This window comes from Rhinopithecus bieti, unplaced genomic scaffold, assembly GCF_001698545.2.
Source record: "Rhinopithecus bieti isolate Rb0 unplaced genomic scaffold, ASM169854v2 scaffold_13558, whole genome shotgun sequence".
Lineage (NCBI taxonomy): Eukaryota > Metazoa > Chordata > Mammalia > Primates > Cercopithecidae > Rhinopithecus > Rhinopithecus bieti.
In genome coordinates this window covers 891053-909947 of record NW_016808198.1, presented here as the reverse complement: position 1 = coordinate 909947, position 18895 = coordinate 891053, and the positions used below count along the sequence as shown (strand labels likewise).

Below are 18895 nucleotides of genomic sequence, written 5' to 3'. Positions count from 1 at the left end.
ACATAAAAAAAAATTAAAATAGAAAAAAGTTTATAGAAGGATATGAAGAAAGACAATATTTTATACAGCTATACAATTTGTGCTGTAAGCTAAGTCTTATTAGAAAACAGTCAAAAAGCTTTTTTAAATTAAAAGTTTATAAAGTAAAATGTTTACAGAAGCTAATTATTTAAGATAGAAAATTGTTTTAATAAATTTAGTATAGCCTATGTGAAAAGAGTTTATAAAGTCCACAGTAGTGTTCAGTAATATCCTAGGTTTTCACATTCACTCACCACTCCCTCTCTGACTCACCTAGAGCAACTTCCAGTACTGTAAGCGCCATTCGCGGTAAGTGCCCTGTACAGCTGTGCCATTTTAAACCTTTTCTATCATGTTTTTACTGTACCTTTTCTCGGTTTAGATACACAAATACTTACCATTATGTAACAATTGCCTACAGTATTCAGTAAAGTAATATGCTGTACAGGTTTGTAGCGTAGGAGCAAATAGGCTATACCACATAGCCTTGCGCAAGGACAAAATTGCCTAATTGTTAACTGAAAAATAATCAAATAGTCATAGATGTCAAATTGCCTTTCCAAAACAACAGCATATAAGAGTGCCTGTTTACCTAACCCATTGATGATGCAGTGTATTATGGATGTTTTTAATTTTTGTCAATCTAATAGGTAAACATTGTAATATGTAAGCAATTTCTTTGAGTTATATTTTGCATTTCTCATATTATACATGATGTTGAACATCTTTTAATATGCTTGAAAGCCTTTTTTTTTTTTAAGAGACAGGGTCTTGCTCTATCACCCAGACTGGAGTGCAGTGGTGTGATCACAGCTCAATGCAGCCTCAAACTCTGGGGCTCAAGCAATCCTCCCACCTCAGCTTTTTGAGCAGTTGGGAATACAGGCACACACTACCACGCTCAGCTAATTTTTTTATTTTTGTAGAGACAGGGTCTCACTATGTTACTCAGGCTGATCTTGAACTCCTAGCCTCAAGCAACTCTCCCACCTTGGTCTCCCAAAATGCTGGGATTACTTTAATTTTTTAGAACTTTTTCTACATGTCCTTGATCATTTTCTATTAGATTATTAGTAATTTTCTTGTTGATTTGTAGAAACTCTTTATATATTAAGGGAATTATTCCTTTGTTTTTCATATGTACTGTGCACAGATTTGAATTTCTTTGATTAGGAGGTTGTAGTGCTGGAGTGACCTTTAAAATAACTTGGGTTCTGCATGTAAAAATCTCTATAACAAGCTTGATTATTTTATTATTCATGTACCCTGCTCAGTGCAATGCCAGATAAAATTCAGGGATTTACACAGCTCATGTGAATGTCTAAAATTCACACACTAAATCCTATTAAATAACCTAAACTGTATAGTATGATATAGCAGCTATAAATGCAGTTCCTGAGTTTAACCTATTAATTTGCTGTTTAACTAGAATAAATTTAGTACCTACTGTATTGTGTTTAGCTATCAGTATATAAGTACAGGTAGTTTCATTGCTTTTTGTAAGTTCTGGCTTCTTTTGGGTCTCATGTTAATATTTATGACTAAATATTCAAGCACCTGTTCTATATTATTAGCAATTCAACTTTGAAGCAAAAATTTTTTGGGGGGTCTAATGTTAATATTTATGACTAAATATTCAAGCACCTGTTCTATATTATTAGCAATTCAACTTTGAAGCAAACATTTTCCTTATTTATCTCTCAAGTTTCTAGATTTGTTTTATTGATGAATATCATGAAATTGTAAGGAAAGCTATTTAAAAACCATTACTAATTGCAACTATTTTATGTGTGAACCAGTTATTTCAATGCTGTGAAACAAACAGAAATAGAAAATAAATTGAATGCTAAGTAGATATAAGAATCCATAGAACTTTACAGCAGAGGGAATGCACCTTAATGTATGCAAATTTAAAAATAAAAATATTTACAAGGTTGGCAAAAATTCCAGGATGTAATGCAAAGCATGACAAAAGAATCAAGTGTATTACAAATGCTTGAGACAGTCTCACTATAGGGGTTGTAGAGAAAAGATGCTGACCTAAGTAACTAGAAATGAGTGAAGTATGTATGATATACATGGGTCATCTTTTTTTTTTTTTTTTTTTTTTTTTTTTTTTAAGAAAGAACAAAAGAAAAGGGAGGGGATAGAAAGAGAAAGAGAAAGATAAAAAGCAGAATATTATTTGTCTGTGTGACTTTCTCACTAATGGAACTCTAGGCAACGTGCCTAGTTGAATCAGTGAATTTTCCGACCTTTTTTGCAAATAGAAATGACCAATGAGCTATAAATGTGAACCACAGGACTTCCAGGAAAGCTCTTTACGCCCAACCATGCTTTCTTCTTCTTACTGCTTGGAATATACATGATGATTAGAGTTCTTGAACCATGAGAGGAAGCTCAGAGAATCTCAGCGACTTCAACTCTGATATCCTTGATACCCCGAACCAATGCCAGCAATTGTCTCCCTCCAGACTTCTCATCTACTGATCAAAACCACAGCTAGGTAGACTGTCTGTAATACTGTAGTCAAATCTAATACCAACACAGCCCATAAATTATATGTCATGAATGTAGGTGGAACTATTATGCAACTATATTTCACTCAATTCATGGTGAGAAGAGGCTTGGACAAGGAGACACAAATTTGTTTAAGCGCAAATCTAAGAAAAACTGTTGGATGTCCAAGCAAACATGTCAATAGAAAATGCTCTTACCACAAGTCAATATGAGATTTCAAAATCACCATAAGTTCATCAATCCTAAATGTTGACTTGTTAAATCTTAAACACTAGCTGTTTAGTAAATGTTATGATTTTTATAGGCCAAACATCACCCTTAAGAAGTTTAATAAAGCAACCTTTCATCTGTCAGGTATTTGCCATTTAATTTCATGAGCTCTTTTTTCCCTCACCCTTTAGATTTGACTAGTCAGCAAGCCTTTGGGAAAATTCTCAAATTACACCTTTCTATTTACAATTTCCAGAAAAACCACCCTAGGCCAGACTTCAACCTCCTAATCCATAATTACTATAATTGCTTTTAAATGGTCTTTCCCACTAGTGAAAATGGCTCTTTCACCAGTCTATCTCATCTCATCTATAATCTAATCCTTCTATTTTATTACAACATTCTTTCTATAGAGCACTGACCACAGACTCCTGATCACACTTACTTTATTTTTGTATATCTTATTTTTCTACTAAATGGTAACATCATAGAAGACACTATACTCAGTGTCTTTTTCACAGTTCTCAGTCCTGTCTTCTCATTAGAAACATCTGGAGAGCTTTTTTAAAAAAAATACTGATGACTCTAGCCAACTCCTGAAGATTCTGATTCAACTAATATGCGTGACGCACAGGCATCCATATCTTTTGAAATGTCAACCCACCATCACCCATCAGTGCTGAAGATACAATGGTGAACAAGCAGACAGTATAAATCTTATGCTTCAGTCACTTCACAGATTTAAGCAATGCCCTGGGTATGTGTGCACTCATACGCACACACATGCATGCACAAACACACGTACAAACAACCTCTCCCTAATATAACTTACACATCTTTTGAGTTTGAAATCAAGTCCCACCTCCTTTGTGAATCATGCTTTGATGACAACCATCAACGCTGGTTTCCTTTGCTTCTAACCTGATTTGATGCACCCAGTCTGTACCCCCTCAATCTCTTTAACCTCCTTTGATTGTTTTTGTTTGTTTGTTTATTTGGATCACACAATTAGCACCTCATGATATGTTGTCAAGTTGTTCACCTGTAGCACAATGGCTAGCTGACCTCAAAAGTTCCTACCTTTGACTCTAACAATCTATAAATTTATGATTTGTCTGTACTGCCCAATTTAGCACTCAATATAGATGATGTTTTCCAATACTTATTTGATATTTGTGTATTTTATGTGGCCAAGTAAAGTACAGGCCCCTTAAATACAAGGAACATGATTTTCTAGCTCTCTGGTATATTCCTGCCCTTAGCATAATGCTTGATGCTTAAACATACATTTACTGATACGTTAAACCAAATGAGGCAGTATAAATAAATGTGGACAAGTCAGAGAAAATCCTTTGAGGAAGCAGTTTTCTACAAACTGGGATAGAGGATTTTTAAGAAAGACTGACTGGGTTAGTTGCCCAACTCCTTCACTTACCAGTTATGCAGCACTATAACTTAATGGAATCTCTTCATATCACTATGCCTGTTTTCTCACTTGTGAGACAGAAATAATAATAGTACCTACCAGACTGTTGTAAGGAGTAAATGTGAGTGTGTGTGTGTATGTGGGTGTGTGAATTAACACACTACCTGTTATATAATCAGCATTTAATAAATGTTAATTGTGTAATTTATATTTTATTTAATTAGCTTAATTATTATTGGTTAGATAAAGGCAATAAAATAAGATTGAGTATTAAAAGAAGACTAAAATGGCTCACTATAACAGCAAAGAGATGGAACCAACCCAAATTTCCATCAATGATAGATTGGATAAAGAAAACCTGGCATATATACACCATGGACTGCTATGCAGCCATAAAAAGGAATGAGATCATGTCCTTTGCAGGGACATGGATGAAGCTGGAAGCCATCATTGTCAGCAAACTAACACAGGAACAGAAAACCAAAACCACATGTTCTCACTCATAAGTGGGAGTTGAACAATGAGAACACATGGACACAGGGAGGGGAACAACACACACTGGGGCCTGTTGCGGGGTGGGGGACAAGGGAAGCAAACCTGATGATGGGTTAATAGGTGCAGCAAACCACCATGGCACATGTATACCTATGTAACAAACATGCATGTTCTGTACATATACCACAGAACATAAAGTAAAATTTAAAAAGAAAAAATAAAATAAGCAGTTTTATGACTGTGGGGAAACTGGGGATATAGATTCAGATTAGTTTAATAAGTAAATGAATATGAAGATATAAAGTGGCAGTTCAAATAAAATTAAGCACCTACTCAGAGCAAGCCTCTTTCCTCAGGTTCTATGGCCTGAAAGGCAGATAGAGAACTAGGCCAGACAATGATTTATACATGCTACCTTTGTCCTCATTTCCCTCTTTGCCATTACCCACACGAAAAGGGCAGTTGAGTTGTTCATTCATTCATTCATTCATTCATTCAACAAATATTTATTATTATTTGCAAGACACTATACTAGATGCTGAGAGAATTATGAATTCTTCCCCCATGAGTTTGTGGTATAGTTAGGGAGATAAAGCATGCATATAAACACAAGGCAGAAAGTAGTACTTGTCACAAGAGATACGTACACAAATCACTGCAGAAGTTTATAGGAAGAAGAAATAAGAAAGAACTTCACAGAAGAGGAAGCGACCAACCTGGGTCTTGGAGAGACAAAGATTTTGGGGGTAAGGAGCATTCTTGCATTTTCTGAGGCAGAAGCAGCATAAGCTAAGGCCCAAAGAAGGAAAATGTGGAATGCACGTGGCTGAGTTTCTGTTTGTGGCATAGGGTGAGTGAATGGGAGTGGTGAGAGACTGTTGTGAGGCTGCATGATGGGGTCCAGAGATGCCAATTTGTGAGAAAAAAAGTGACATACTATTCAAAATTTTAGATGTATGCTTTACAAAGTAGAATGCACTAAGTTTGGCTACAGATAAGGGAAACTGGGGCACCATTTAGGAGCTACTGCAGTAGTCCAGATGAAAGGTACCGAAGGCCTAGCTTAGGCTGAGCTAGGACAGGTTCTTCATCACACATGATGTATGCTGATGTCATTCTGGACCATCCACCTGCTCTTCTTGGGTCCAAGTCAGTAGACCGAAAAGAAGTTACCTTTTGGGTCATTTCCAGTTTCTCCTTTCCTCCAAGCTATAAATCCCAAAACTAGATCTGCAGGTTCTATTTATTTTTCAGAGTTCATATTGATGCTAAAGACTTGGTAGGGGTGACAGAGAAGTATGGAGTAGGTAATAATGATCAAATTCATTACTGTTTCAAAATTTAGTTAGAACCTCTTGAGGCTTCTGTTTTCCAACCCTTTTGGCAAAACCTACATTTTAGTTTTAAAAGAATATTGATATTCCTCAAATAAAACATCTTAGATTCTGTTCACTTGGGGATAAGAACAAAAACAGATTTGCCTTTCATACTATATAATCTGATGTTTCATCTAGCCACCTCAATCACAGCATGGTACCACATACTGTAAAGGCATATGGTCCTCAGCATCAAAGATGTTTGTTGTCTACCATAAGAGGCTATTGAGATCAATATCTGGGCTTAGATAAGACAGGATAGGAAAGTCAACTTTTTTTTTTTTTTTTTTTTTTTTGAGATGGCGTTTCACTCTTATTGCCCAGGCTGGAGTGCAATAGCGTGATCTCGGCTCACCACAACCTCCACCTCCTGGGTTCAAATTATTCCCTGCCTCAGCCTCCCAAGCAGCTGGGATTACAGGCATCCACTACCATGCCAGCCTAATTTTGTATTTTAGTAGAGATGGGGTTTCTCCATATTGGCCAGGATGGTCTCGAACTCTCAACCTCGGGTGATCTCCCCACCTCAGCCTCCCAAAGTGCTGGGATTACAGATGTGAGCCATTGCACCTGGCTGAAAATCAGCATTTTGATGTGACAGTTCTGCACCGGAATCTTTATAGTACCAACCTATCAGAACAGACCACAGGATCCATCAGTGGAACAGGAGAAGGTAGACATTTTCTTTGAAGGGCCAGATAACAAATGTTTTCAATTTTGCTGGCCATACAATTTCTGTTGCAACTNTTTTTTGAGATGGCGTTTCACTCTTATTGCCCAGGCTGGAGTGCAATAGCGTGATCTCGGCTCACCACAACCTCCACCTCCTGGGTTCAAATTATTCCCTGCCTCAGCCTCCCAAGCAGCTGGGATTACAGGCATCCACTACCATGCCAGCCTAATTTTGTATTTTAGTAGAGATGGGGTTTCTCCATATTGGCCAGGATGGTCTCGAACTCTCAACCTCGGGTGATCTCCCCACCTCAGCCTCCCAAAGTGCTGGGATTACAGATGTGAGCCATTGCACCTGGCTGAAAATCAGCATTTTGATGTGACAGTTCTGCACCGGAATCTTTATAGTACCAACCTATCAGAACAGACCACAGGATCCATCAGTGGAACAGGAGAAGGTAGACATTTTCTTTGAAGGGCCAGATAACAAATGTTTTCAATTTTGCTGGCCATACAATTTCTGTTGCAACTACTCAATTTTGGTGTTGTAGCACAAAGGCAGCCATAAACAATACGAAAAAAAATGTGGCTGTGTTTCTTTTAAAAGTTTATTTACAAAAACAGTCTACAGGCTGGATTTGGTCCATGTGCTGCAATTTGAATTTTAACAACTAAGATTTATTTATCTCAACCTACATGTCTGTTACAGGTTGACTGGATACACCATATCTCTTCACTCACTCCAAGACCCAAACTGATGGAGAAGCCAACATCTCCTACCAGTCACAGTGGCAGAAGGAAAGAGAAGCTTTGAAGTGTCTTGAACTGGAAATCAAATACTCCATCCTAAAAGAGACAATCATTATTTCCTTAATGATCAATTATTTACAGCTTACGGGCCAGGAGTCATTATATGGCCTACCCAATCACTAGGACTTTCTAGTATAATTTTACAATGTCTGGAATGCAGACAGCCTAATATATTGGCAAAGAGAGTCAGTAATTACTTGATCAAGCTTAAATTAAAGGTTGTTTTAGGAAAAGTTTTCTTTCATTCAAACAAGTTTCATGTGTATAGTACTGACAAATTGTAGCTCATCAAGGTAAGCTTATAGACATTTCAACTGATCTAACAATCATTCTAGATAGATGTGGTTGAAAGACTCATGATCTCTTAAAAGAGTTATTCTTCTGTGAGAAATTCATTTGGCATATTTTACTTTATAAAATACATTAAGAAAGAGAAATTGATAGAAGAGAAAACAAGTGACTGAATGAAAAAACTGATGGTCAGAGTGACAGATTTCCATCATGTAAAAGATACAAAATAGCTTAGATATGCGTATACACAATTTAATTATCAATGTGTATTATGCTTCTTAATCATAATTTTTATAAATTATATATTTCCCTATAATCTAAACTTCAGATCCAAGATGATACCTTCTAATATCTATCAACCAGATTTTTTATTTCTTAACATATTTTGAAAAAAGTAATTATCAGCTTCGGTCTAAGAATTCTAAGATATTTTAATATAAGCATAGACACTAGGGGTCATATATTAATTTTTAAGAGAATGAGAGACATTTCTGGAAAAGCCATTTATTTTTTAATTGATGAGATTAAGTTGAAAATATTTTCCATCTCTATTATTGCCTGTTTACTGACATCAATATAAAGAAGTCTATAAACTAATGCAGTTGACCCTCAAACAACATGGGGGCCCAGGGCACCAACACCCCATGCAGTTAAAAATCTTCATATAACTTTTTACTCCCCTAAAATTTACTTATAGCATACTCTTGACCAGAAGCCTTACCAGTAATATAAACAGTCAATTAACTCCTATTTGTATTGCTTTATGTATTATACACTGTATTCTTACAGTAACATAAGCTAGAGAAAAGAAAATGATACTAAGAAAATCATAAGAAGGAGAAAATATATTTACTATTTATTCAGTGGAAGTGGATCATCACAAAGGTCTTCATCCTCCTCTTCCTGTTTAGTAAGCTGAGGAGGAGGACAAGAGGTTCATCTTGTTAACTTAGGAATGGAGAGGCAGAAGAAAATCTGCACATAAGTGAACTCATGCAGTTCAAACCCATGTTCAAAGATCAACTGTAGTTATAAGAAGGACTCTCCCAGTCACATACTCTAAAACCAACAGTAATAAAATTCTGAAGAAATGATGAACATGTAAATAGATTCATAGACTCATAAGAGCTGAAAGAGACCTTAGAAGGAATCAATACAACTACTACACTACTCAGTTCTCAAAGGAAAAAACAGAAGACCACAGGGATTATGTATCAATGCCTGAAGGATTGAGGCTGATTTACTTTGAAAGTTACATTGATATTACAACATAATTTTAAATGTATAAAAATATTTTTGTTTTAAAATGAAAATGAAAGAAAGTAAATTTATTCTGATGAGGAAGATACAATGATAAGAAATTGAGGAAGAATTTGGAGTAGGCCAACAATTAATTCAGTGTGAACGAGACTCATTCACACTGTATGTATGGTACAATTAGGGATATTATTTACATTGCATTTAGTAAAATAAGAGTTTCACATTTTAAGATGAAAATACAAAATCAAAGCTGATTTTTTTCTTACTGCAATGCAATATCCAAAAGGAATTTTAAGTTCTCCAACACTTATTTCTGTAACATCTTCCATTTCATTGAATTAAAGCTATTTTATCTCTGGATTGTATAAATCAGAGTTTCCAATTTGCTCGCAGGCACCATTTCAACTGGAGAATGACAGACCACTAAAGCACACTGATAAAAGTAAACAATGGTTACAGGAAACAGGTTTGACTAGATATCTGGAATAGCCTCACTTCTCAACAACTGCTGTTAACCTTGTGCAAAATATGAAATTACTATAATCAGTTCTAAAAGATTTCCCCATGTTCCTCTTCACACACTTACACACACACACACAGACCCACACACACAGACACCCTCCCCCAAAAACACACACACACATCTTTTTAGACATCTTTTTTGGGTGACAACCAAAAAAAGAAAATTTGGCCAAGTTTTCATCAAGCTAGAATGTGCATATTCTATAAAGGATCTCATTCACGTGCTGTCTGTCTAAATGATGAGAGTGGCGGCCTGTCTAGGGCAGCTGCTGCCATGACACCAGCTGCAGTGAGGGAGGTTTGGCTGGGGTTGCCTGCTCCAAAGAGCTGATGGAAGCCAGGAACAGGTGGAAGCCCTACACCCTTCTGAGTTGTCAGGGCAGGAGTCTTGCACTTCCCCAACACAGCTGCAGCCACCCAGCTGCAGCTGCAGACCCAGGCATCCTTGTGCTCTTGGGAGCCAGAAGCAGAAAGGAGCCCCACCCTCCCAGGTGTAACTGCAGCTGCACAGCTGCAGCTGCAGACCCAGGCATGTCTGCACTCTCAGATGCCTCGGAAGGCCCCACCCAGTCCCAGCAGGCTTGGAGTTGCCTACTCCCACTGCCTGCCCTCTCCCAGTTCCAATCTCAGAGCAGAGTTGAGGCCGAGCCCAGGCATTGTTGCAACCTGGCTGGATGTGCACATGCTCAGGGCAATGCTGACATGCCAGCCCACTGCCGCCTTGGGCCCCTCTGGACTTTGGGCACCGACCGGCACAAGACAGAGGCCAAGAGGGGTGCCGAGGGCAGCTCGGTGCTGGCCTGCAGGTGCCCCTCAGCATGAACAGTATAGGCGTTATGAACAGCAGCAGGAGGCAGACAAGCTCCTGAGTGGGAAGGGGTGGGTCGCTGGTGAAGCCCCACCTTCAGACTCAGGGAAAGCCTGAAGCCTTGGGGCAGGGGTGCCAGGCCCGTGGACTGGAGTGGAAACTTGTGATGCTTTTTCCAGGCCTGCCCATAGCCGCCCATGGATGAATCAGCATGTACTTCCTCCCCTCCGAAGCCCATTTAAAAACCTAGGACTCAGCCAGACTTGAGAAGACATTGGGACAACCAGCTGTGGAGAGGAGCTACCCACTCCAAGGTCTCCTCTCTGCTGAGAGCTGAACACTCATCACGACACCCTGGCTGTGGAGAGGAGCTACCACTGCAAGTCTCCTCTGAGCTGTTCTATTGGCCAATGAACCCCCTCTTCATCTTGCTTACCCTCAACCTGTTCATTTACCTCATCCTTCCTGGACACAATTCAAGAACTTGGACCCACCAAATGGCAGGGCTAAAAGAGATGTAACACAAACAGGTCTGAAACATGCCACTTGCTCACCAAATTGCAGTCGACAAGAAGGAAAGATAAAAGAAGGAGAGAGGAGCTGTGGCCCTTCAAGGAGCCCAGACCTAGGGGCTTCCTGAACCAGGGCTGTGACACACTCTTTGAGGCTCAGTGGTTCCTGGCTTCTCCAAGCTTCCAGGTGCCACTGCATTCCCCAGTGCCAGCCATGGGAGCTTCCTGCAGGATGCCTGGTTCAGCCACAGCCTCGCAGGAAGCTGGCACCTGTGCCAGTGCCTGGAACCACCCGACCAGCCGCAGCCAGTGTTCTTGGCTGTGCGCAGTGGCCGGACCCCACACAACCATAACCCTGATTGCTCAAAGCCTACGCCAGATGAAAGAACCAAGACCCTAGCATCTGAACCCATGTGGCACACCATGCCCCCAAGGAACAGTGGGACCTGTATAAAAGGGCAGCTGCTAAAGCTGGCTGGCTGCCTCACCCACACACATACCCACTGCACAGCTGGCCAGTACACCAAGCATACATGTGTTCATACTCGACCCAACAGTCAGTCCTTGAAGCAAACTTGTTTTTCTCAAAAGACCATCACAGGGCTGCTCAGCCAGCCACGCTCATGCACACCTGTGCCCAGTCAATGGCCATCTCAACAGGAACCATCACTTCCCCAGAGAGCCCTCCAGACATCCTATCAGCCTCCATGCCCACATGTGTGCAGCTTGACAATCAGTCAAGCACCCCTGCCTTTAGCAAAACTGTGCCACTGCCATCACAAACTCTCACAGGCTAGGCCACTAAAGCAATCACAGATATTATTGACAAGGATTGCAACTACATGAAGACCATGCTACTGACTCTACTCAGAACCAAAGTTAATGCACCCTACCCAGTGGACACCTATCTATAGGAAAAAGTCCCTCCTTACAAAGGTATTCCATAAAATTTGAAAAGACAACTATTCCACTAGATGCACAGATATCAATGTAGGGACACAAGAAACATGAAAAAGCAAGGAAATGTGATATCCCCAAAGGAATGTAATCAGTCTTCAATGACAGATCACAAAGAAAAGGACATTTACAAAATGCCTAAAAAGAAAATCTAAATAATGATCTTAAGGAAACTGAGCAAGATACAGCAGAACACAAGCAATTCAATAACATTATAAAACAATTCATGATCTGGGTGAGAAATTCAAGAAATAGATAGATATCATGAAAAAGAACCAAAGTGAAATGTTGAAGGTGAAGAATTCAATGAATGAAATAAATAATATAATTGAGAACTTCAGTAACTGGCTAGATCAAGCACAATAAGTAATTTCTGAACTTGAAGATAGGTCTGTTGAAATAACTCAGTCTGAGAAAAAAATTAAGAATAAAAAAATGAACAAAGCCTTTGAGACTTATAGAACATCATTAAACAAAGAAATATTCACATTATAGGAATACCAGTGGGAAAAGATATGGAGAAAAGCAAAGAAAATCTATTTAACAAAATAACAGCTGAAAACTTGCCAAGTAATTGAGAGAGATATGAACATCTAGATTCAGTAAGCCCAAAGTGTTTCCAATTATATTCCACTCAAAAAGATCCTCTGCAAGGCACATTATAATTAAACCATCAAACATCAAAGACAAGCAGAGAATTCTAAAAGTGGCAAAAGAAAAGTATCAAGTCACATATCAGGAAATGGCCATTAGACTATTAGCAGATTTCTCAGCAGAAATCTTTTGGGCCAGAAGAAAATGGGATAATATATTCAAAGTTCTGAAGGAAAAAAAATACTCAGCCAAGAATACTATATCCACAAAGCTATTCTTAAGAAATGAAGGGGAAATAAGGAACTTCCAAGACAGGCAAATGCTGAGGGAATTCATCACCATTAGGCTGGACTTACAAGAAACACTTAAGGGAATGCTACGACTGGAAACAAAAGAACAATAAATAATTACTGTCATGAAAACATGTGAAAGTATAAAAATCACTAGTAGAGGTAAATGTGTAAATCAAACTCATAATACCCCAGTAATGCAATGGTGCTATGTAAAGTCTCCTAATCACCTAGCATGAAGGTTTAAAGTCAAAATGGTCAAAAATAATAATAGCTACAATTAATGGTTCTGGGACATATAATAGATCAAAAAAATAAATTAAGGCAACAAAAACGTAAATTGTTGGGAGGAGGACGGAGTCTAGAGTATTTTTATGAGACCAAAGGTGATTTGCTTTCAGGTTTAAACAATCCGTTATTAACTACAAAACTCTTTATGTTAGCCCCATGATAATGACAAAGAAAGAAATTATAGCAAATGCACAAATAAGAAAGTAGGGAAAAGAAAAAAAAGCTTAGCACCACAGAAAACCACCAAACCACAGAGGTAAAAAAATAAAAAAGGCGTCTTTGAAGAAATAATTTTAAGACTGAAATGAAAAGGAAAAAAAATTGTAAGAGATTTACAAAACAACTAGAAAACAATTAAGAGAACAGTAGGAATAAGTCCTTATCTATTAATAATACTCTTCAATATAAATGTATTAAATTATCTGACTAAAATATATAGAGTGGCTGAATTGAGTAAAGAAACAAGATTCAACTCTATGCTGCCTACAGAGGAGTCGCCTCACAGTTACAGACAAATATAGACTGAAAGTGAAGGGATGGGACATAATATTCCACAAAACGGAAATCAAAAGCAGCAAGAGTAGATATTCTTATACAAGATAGATTTTAAGTCAAAAACTGTAAAAAGAGACAAAGAAGATTACAATATAATAATAAAGGGATCAACTGAACAAGAAGATATAACAATTATAAATATAAATACACCCAACACTAGAGTCCCCACATATATAAAGCAAATATTACTAGATCTAAAAGCAGAGATAAACTGCAATGCAACAATAGTAGGGAACTTCAACACACTGCTATGTAATCAACACACCATTGATCATCTAGACAAAAAATCAACAAAGTAACATCAGACTTAAACTGCAACAGAGATGAAATGGACCAAACAGATATTTACAAAACATTTCATAAAATGGCTGTATAATATACATTTGTCTCAATGGCACATGAAACATTCTCCAGGACAGATCACTTGTTAGGCCACAAAACACATCGTAACAAGCTATAGTACTAAAATAGCATGGTCCTGGCATAGAAACAGACTCATAGACCAATGAAACAGAGTAGAGAGCCCATAAATAAATTCATGCACCCAGAGCCAACTGATTTTTCAACTATGTTGCCAAGAACACACATTGTAGAAAAGACAATCTTGTCAATAAATGGTGCTGAGCAAATTGGATATTCACATGCAGAAGAATGAGACTAGATCCTACCTCTCATCATATACAAAACTAGCTCAAAATGGATTAAAACAAAATGTAAAGCCTGAAACTACTAGAAGAAAACACAGAAGAAATGCTTCGTGACATTGGGCTCTGCAAAGATTTTTAAAATAAGAATTCAAAAGCACAGACAACAAGTAAAATATACAAATGAAATTGCAACAAACTAAAAAGCTTTTGCACAGCAAAGGAAACTATTAACAAAATGAAAAGACAACCTACAGAATAGGAGAAAATATTTTTAAAGTATACATCTGACAAGGGGTTAATATCCAGACTATAAAAACAACTAAACAACTCAACAATAAAGAAACAAATAATCCAATGGAGACGGAGATGGAGTCTTGCTCTGTCACCCAGGCTGGAATGCAGTGGCACAATCTCGGCTCACCACGACCTCTGCCTCCTGGGTTCAAGCAATTCTCCTGCTTCAGCCTCCTGAGTAGGTGGGATTACAGGCGCCCGCCACCACACCTGGCTAATTTTTGTATTTTTAGTAGAGACGGTGTTACACCATGTTTGCCAGGCTGGTCTCAAACTCCTGACCTCGTGATCTGCCCACCTCAGGTTCCCAAAGTGCTGGAATTACAGGTGTAAGCCACCACGCCCAGAGAACCCAATTTTTTAAATGGGCTAAAGACCTTAGTAACTATTTCTCAAAATAGAATATAAAAATGGCTGACAGGTGTATGAAAAAAAAAATATGCTCAACACCACCAATCATCAGGTAACTGCAAACCAAACCCACAATGATATATACCACCTTCCTCTAGTTAGAATGACTGTTACCAAAAAGAGAAAAGAAAACAAGTGTTAGCTGGGATGTGGAAAAAAGTGAAAACCTACATAATGTTGGTGGGATTGAAAACTACTACTACAGCCATTATGGAAAACACTATGAAGGTTCCTCAAAATATTAAACATCGAACTATCATATGATCTAGTGATCCCATTATTGGATATATATCAAAAGAGAATGAAATAACTATGTCCAAGAGAATCTGCACTCCCATGTTTATTGTAGCACTATTACAATAGCCAAAATACAGAATCAACCTAAGTGTTCAGCAACAGATAAATGAATAAAGAAAATGTAGTATGCATACACAATGAAATACTATTGAACCTTTAAAAAGAAGGAAATGCTATCATTTGTGACAACATGAATGAATCTAGACATAATGTTAAGTGAAATAAGTCAGTCACAGATTGACAAATACCATATGATCTCACTCCTATGTGGGATCTTTTTTACTTAAAGTTGACATCAAAGAGAGTAGAACAGTAGTTACCAAAGAAAATCCCAGGATTGGATGGCCTCACTGGTGAATTCTACCAAATATTTAAAGAACTAATACCAATTCTCAAACTCTTCCAGAAAATTGAAGAGGAAAAAATATTTCCAAACTCATTTTATAAGGCCAGCATTACCCTGGTTTCAAAACTAGACAAAGACACAACAACAACAAAAAATACTACAGGTCAATGTCTCTGAAAAACACAGATGCAAAAATTCTCAACAAGATATTAGTAAGCCAAATCCAACAGCACATTGAAAAGAGAACACACCATAATCAGGTAAGATTTATCCCAGGAATGCAAGGATGATTCAACATATGCAAATCAGTAAACACAATAACAACCGAATGAAGGACAAAAACATATGATCATCTCAGTAGACATAGAAAAAGCATTTGGTAAAATTCAACATCCCTTCATGATAAAAACTCCCAAACAAACTAGACACTGAAGGAACATACTTCAGTGGGTAAGGGATGAGAGGAAGATGGAGAGGTTAGTCAATGGGTACAAAGTTACAATTAGATAGAATAAATAAATACTGGTATTCTAGTGCACAGTAGGGTAAAACTAAGGTTAACAGCAAAATACTGTATATTACAAAATAGCCAGAAGACAGGCTTTTGAATATTCTCACCACAAAGGAAAAATTAATGTATGACATGATGGATTTATTACCAAACTACCCTGATTGGATCATCATATAACATAGATATGTATCAAAACATCAAACTGGGGGGCTGGCAAGATGGCTGAATAGGAACAGCTCTGGTCTGCAGCTCTCAGTGAGATCAATGCAGAAACCAGGTGATTTCTGCATTTCCAACTGAGGTAACCATCTCATCTCACTGGGACAGGTTAGACAGTGGGAGCAGCCCATGGAGGGTGAGCTGAAGCAGGCTGGGGCACTGCTTCAGCCGGGAACTGCAAGGGGTCGGGGAACTCCCTCCACTAGCAAGGGAAGCCTTGAGAGACTGTGCTGTGAGGAATGTTGCACTCCAGCCCAGATATTGCACTTTTCCCACGGTCTTCGCAACCCACAGACCAAGAGATTCCCTCGGTTGCCTACACCACCAGGACCTTGGGTTTCAAGCACAAAACTGGGCAGCTGTTTAGGCAGACACTGAGCTAGCTGCAAAAAAATTTTTTTTCCATACCACCGTGGTGACTGGAATGCCAGTGAGACAGAACCGTTCACTTCCCTGAAAAGGGACCTAAAGCCAGGGAGCCAGGTGGTCTAGCTCAGCGGATTGCACCCCCACGGAGCCCAGAAAGCTAAGATGCATTGGTTTGAAATTCTCACTGCCAGCTCAGTAGGTTGAAGTTGACCTGGGATGCTGAAGCTTAGTGGGGCGAGGGGCATACGCCCTTATTGAAGCCCTTATTGAAGCTTGAGTAGGTGGTTTTCCCATCACATTGTAAACAAAGCCTCCAGGAAGTTCAAACTGGGCAGAGGCTACTGCAGCTTGGCAAAGCCGTGGTGGCCAGACTGCCTCCCTAGATTCCTCCTCTCTGGGCAGGGCATCTCTGAAAGAAAGGCAGCAGCCCCTGTCAGGGGTTTATAGATAAAACTCCCATCTCCATGGGACAGAACACCTGGGGGAAGGGGAGGCTGTGGATGCAGCGTCAGCAGACTTAAACATTCCTGCCTGCTGGCTCTGAAGAGAGCAGCAGATTGCCCAACACAGAGCTTAAGCTCTGCTAAGGAACAGACTGCCTGTTCAAGTGGGTCACAGACCCCCATGCCTCCTGACCGGGAGACACCACTCAGCAGGGATTGACAGACACCTCATACAGGAGAGCTCTGGTTGGCATCTAGCAGGTGACCTTCTGGGACAAAGCTTCCAGAGGAAGGAACAGGCCACAATCTTTGCTGTTCTGCAGCCTCCACTACAGGCAGAGGCAAACAGGGTCTGTAGAGGACATCCAGCAAACTCCAACAGACCTGCAGCAGAGAGGCCTGACTATTAGAAGGTAAACTAACAAAAAGAGAGAAATACTATCAACATCAACAAAAAGGATGTCCACACAGAAAGCCCACCCAAAGGTCACCAACATCAAAGACCAAAGGTAGATAAATCCACGAAGATGAGGAGAAACCAGCATAAAAAGACTGAAAATTCCAAAAACCATAATGAGCAGGTTCTAACCCAATGCAAGGAAGCTAAGAACATTGAAGAAAGGTTAGACAAATTGCTAACTAGAATAACCAGTTTAGAAAAGAACATAAATGACATGATGGAGCTGAAAAACACAGCATGAGAACTTTGTGAAGCATATACAAGTATCAACAGCTGAATCAATCAAGTGGAAGAAAGGATATGAGACATCGAAGATCAATTTAATGAAATACAGTGTGAAAACAACATTAGAGAAAAAAGAATGAAAAAGAACAAACAAAGCCTCCAAGAAATATGGGACTATGTGAAAAGACCAAACCTACATTTGATTGGTTTACCTGAAATTGATGGGGAGAATGGAACCAAGTTTGAAAACACTCTTCAGGACATTATCCAGGAAAACTCCCCAAACCTAGCAAGACAGGCCAACATTCAAATTCAGGAAATACAGAGAACACCACAAAGATACTCCTCGAGAAGAACAACCCCAAGACACATGATCGTCAGATTCACCAAGATTGAAATGAAGGAAAAAATGTTAAGGGCATCTTGAGAGAAAGGTCAGGTTACCCACAAAGGGAAGCCCATCAGACTAACAGCAGATCTCTCTGCAGAAACCCTACCAGTCAGAAGAGATTGGGGGCCAATATTCAACATTCTAAAAGGAAAGAATTTTCAACCCAGAATTTCATATCCAGCCAAATGGAGTTTCATAAGCAAAGGAGAAATAAAATCCTTTACAGACAAGCAAATGCTGAGAGATTTTGTCACAACCAGGCCTGCCTTACAAGAGCTCCTGAAGGAAGCACTAAATATGTTAAAAAAAAAGAAAGAAAAAAAAAATAGTACCGGCCACTGCAAAAACATACCAAATTCCCAATTGTAAAGGCCATTGACACCATGAAGAAACTGCATTAACTAACAGGCAAAATAAACAGCTAGCATCATAATGACAGGATGAAATTCACATATAACAATATTACCCTTAAATGTAAATAGGCTAAATGCCACAAATAAAAGACATAGACTGGCAAACTGAATAAAGATTCAAAACCCATAGCTGTGCTTTATTCAGGAGACCCATCTCATGTGCAAAGACACACATAGGCTCAAAATAAAGGGATGGAGGAATACTTACCAACCAAATGGAAAGAAAGCAAAAAAAAAAAAAAAAAAAAAAAAAAAAAAA

General features: G+C 38.7%; 1 protein-coding gene across 1 annotated transcript in view; it reads right to left on the bottom strand.

The window, feature by feature from the left end:
• Positions 1–18895, bottom strand: part of DCDC1 (doublecortin domain containing 1) — a 393105-nt gene that overhangs the window by 316210 nt on the left and 58000 nt on the right. The gene's annotated exons all lie outside the window — the stretch shown is intronic.